This window comes from Poecilia mexicana, unplaced genomic scaffold, assembly GCF_051168715.1.
Source record: "Poecilia mexicana isolate PSO_F unplaced genomic scaffold, ASM5116871v1 scaffold_5, whole genome shotgun sequence".
NCBI lineage: Eukaryota > Metazoa > Chordata > Actinopteri > Cyprinodontiformes > Poeciliidae > Poecilia > Poecilia mexicana.
Window position 1 is genome coordinate 32,674,468 of NW_028263374.1, and position 3,955 is coordinate 32,678,422.

A 3,955-nucleotide genomic window follows, 5' to 3' on the forward strand; every position below is an offset into this window, starting at 1 on the left:
TTAGTTCGATTATGTTAATTTAGGATTATATTTTCTTCATTTTTTGCTATGTTATTTTATTTGTGAATTTTGTTTTATTTTATTTCTTTGTGGTAACTCTGGATGTCAATTGAATTTGAACTGCATTGTAATTGTATTTTATTTATCTGTTTATTTGTTTTTTGTAATCAGAATAAACGAGCTCTTGCCAGAGATACACTGTTACGACTCGCTTCCTCTGTGATCCACAGATCTGGTTGCACAGGATTCATCTGCCTGTGCACCACTTGATACTGGCACCAGATTCCCCTAGGTCTGGTGCCGGTAGCACTAACTGCCAATTTAATAAAAATATTTCAAAGAGCACTCTTTACAAAATATAGTAGTGAGAGCCAGCTGTCAACGGAAAATCAACGTCTGACTCCATAACAACCAGCGGCCAATTAGCTGCTGGTTCTAAGCAGAACCGCTTGGCCGGCACGATTGGAACCACAGCTCTTGTGGTTCCATGGGGCCGGGTGGAACCGGTCGCAAGTTGTAATGCGAACACGAGCGGAACCGTTCCGTTCTGTACCGTTCCGTGCAGTGCGAAAGCGCCTATGATCTGACATAAATTTGTCATAATAGTAGTCATAATTATTTAATTATTACACTAGCAAGAGCTTTAACAAAACAATGATTAATATTTCCACTCCCTGAATTGAAGCAAAACAAGTAGGACAAGCAATAAAGATTTCATTAAGCTTTATTGCACTGTCAAATGATTTAATAACAGACTCATTAACAATTTCTTTTACATCAACTAAAGTGGAGCAAATAGCACTAGTTATGAATATGTCAGTAAGTGTTATTACAGTGTCACTAATATTATATCTTACCTCAAGTAAAGTGGAACAAGTAGCAACAGTTATGAAAATGTCATTAAGTAAAGTGAAACAAATAACAGTTATGAAGATGTCATTAAGTGTTATTACAGTGTCAAATGCTATGCTAACAGAGTTATTGATATTAAGTCTTACCTCAAATGAAGTGAAACACACTGGACTACTTATAACTACCATCATAACTGTAGAACAAACCCTTTGTACGTTGGAATAAAACAAAAGATAACTTGTTCTAAGATAACAGAGGGTTTAACGTCTGGTCTGGTATTGTTACTCTGAAATACTGATTGAAAAACTAAAACAAAATTATTTATTCTGTAACTTAAGAAAATAGGTTCTTTCAACAGTAACACTTGTTGCTTTGATGGTATCAGCCATCTAATTCGTCTTAGCCTTCCTGTAATACTCTGAAAACAGGAGATCTTCTTCTTGTCTTCATTTCCTGGAAGCAGCTCTTTGAAGGTGTCCAGAAATGCTCAGAAATTACAGCTGTTCTTGCAATAGTTAATCATGGCGAAAACCTTTTCATGAATTCAAACTTGGTGACTCTCTTCTGAATCTCATAGTCGGTGATGACTCAATTCATTGTGGTCACTTAAAAAAAGAACAAAAACAAAAAACAATGTCATCATAATTCAGCATTTATTTAAATACCATTTCAAAAATGTCCCTTGCTGCTCACTGTCAGAATGGTAGACTGGCAGACAAATGGCTAACATGGGTCTTCATGTGGCTAAAGGTTCCAAAGCAAAAGAACACAAGCACTGTGTCACATCAGCCAAGTTGCTAAATAATGCACATAAAGGATAACTTTGTCTAACATATTAGCTTTTAATTTGCTAGATTAAAATTGGAGGGAAAAACCAATTTGCCTGTCTTTAAGATATGTTTAATATTAAGGGCTAACGTTACAGTAATGGAGTTTAATAACTTTAGCTAACATTAACTTACAGCAAGGTAGGATTGGCTTATTGACTTATTGGCTGCAACATGGCAGAGCTTTATAATATTACTACATAAAGCTAATTTTTAAAGCTTAATCGGTAATACTTTTATAACAAATTTATGTCAGATCATGATTTCTTGGTTATTGACAAGTTGTCATAACAAAGACATTTTGAATAATGTCAACTTTGTATTAAAAGTGTCATAATTTACTGAATGACGCTTTATGACAACAGTCATAAATATTCATGAAGACTTATTGATGTTCATGACAGGTGTTATGTCATGGTTATGACAGTTTCATGTCAGTTTTATTCACCCCCTTTCAAATAAAGTGTTACCAAAAATGCAAACTAGGGTTGAAACAGTTAATCAGATTCATTTTGATTAATTGATTATTAAAATAATTATTATCTAATTTAGTAATCCATTAATGTTAACTGGAGTTTGTACACTAAAAACTGTAATTTGCAGTTACAAAAAAACTTCTTAATCTGTAAATCACTTCTCAAAACTCCTCAAGTGGCAGTTATTAAACACCTTTTGCGATCCTGTAATTTGTGTTATCTAAAAACTAATCAACAGATCAGACCTGCCCTGAATTGATGTTAATTCCAGCCAAAGAATAAAAATTTTGCATGGATTTTATACTTATGTTTATCCCCCTCGTGTTTCATATTTGCCACAATTCCATTACAAATGTGTGCAAAATTTTGTCAATATTTAAAATTGCGGCATTTCCATTAAATAAGAGGTGGAATTAAATCACACGTGAATACATTTGTTCAAGCAATAAGTCATTAGAAAAACATGCTGCCCCATCATCCCTGTACCACTTCCTGTCATCTTCTTTATGGTTTTCGCCATAATCACATGACTCGTGATGCGAAAAGTGTTTCCATTGCAGTTTTACAGAATACATTCATTTTGATACAGCCGAAAAACCACCTCATCCTACCGTCAAAATTGATAAAAAAAAATGTGTTTTGTCAAAATAGACATGTTTCCATGAAGCAACTCTATTTTGTAATTCCAATTTGTGCAGTTTTAATGGAAACACAGCTAATAAGTGGATTTCTTTCATGTGTTTTACAGCAATCAATCAAATTTTATTTGTATAGCTCATCTCAGCAGCAAGGCATTTCAAAGTGCTTTACATCATTAGACACAAAAGCACAGAGTCATGCAACATTGAATCAACAATCAAAAATATTAAATTTCCTGCTCCAACCCACACCCCTTTTCAAACAGTGGGGGGGGACTCCAACCCCCATTGTTGTAAGGGGGCCCCCTTTTCAACAGCGGGGGGGCCTCTAAACCCGCACCCATTTTCTTGCTAGCACTTGAACCCGAGTTGGGATTCAAATCCCAATTGTTGTTTATGTTCCATAAGCAACTCTAAGCAGGTGGGTTTTAAGTGGAGATTCAAAAGCACTCAGTTATCCAGCTGTTTTACAGTTTTCTGGAAGTTTGTTCCAAATCTGTGGGGCATAGAAACTGAATGCTGCTTCTCCTCGTTGGTTCTGGTCCTGGGAATGCAGAGCAGACCAGAACCAGAAGACTTGAGGGGTCTGGAAGGTTCATGCAGCAACAGCAAATCTTTAATGTATTCTGGTGCTAAACCGTTCAGTGATTTATAAACTAACAGTATTTTAAAGTCTATTCTTTGAGCCACAGGGAACCAGAGTAGGGACTTTAAAACTGGTGTTATGTGCTCTATCTTCCTGGTTTTAGTCAGAACGCGAGCAGCAGCGTTTTGGATCAGCTGCAGCGGGAGGATTGATTTGTTAGTCAGACCTGTGAAGACACTGTTGCAGTAATCAATGCGACTAAAGATAAACAATGGATGAGTTTCTGTTGATCGCACTGAGACATTAGTCCTCTATCCTGGAGATGTTCTTCAGGTGGTAGAAGGCCGACTTTGTGACTGTCTTAATGTGCCTCTGAAGGTTCAGGTCAGAGTCCATCACTACTCCCAGGTTTCGGGCTGATTGCTGGTTTTCAGTTGTAATAACTGAAGCTGTGCATTGATTCTAGTTCGCTCCTCTTTAGGTCCAAAGATAATAACTTCAGTTTTGTTTCTGTTCAGCTGAAGAAAGTTTTGGTACATCCACACATTTATCTGTTCTCAGCATCTATTCAGTGAT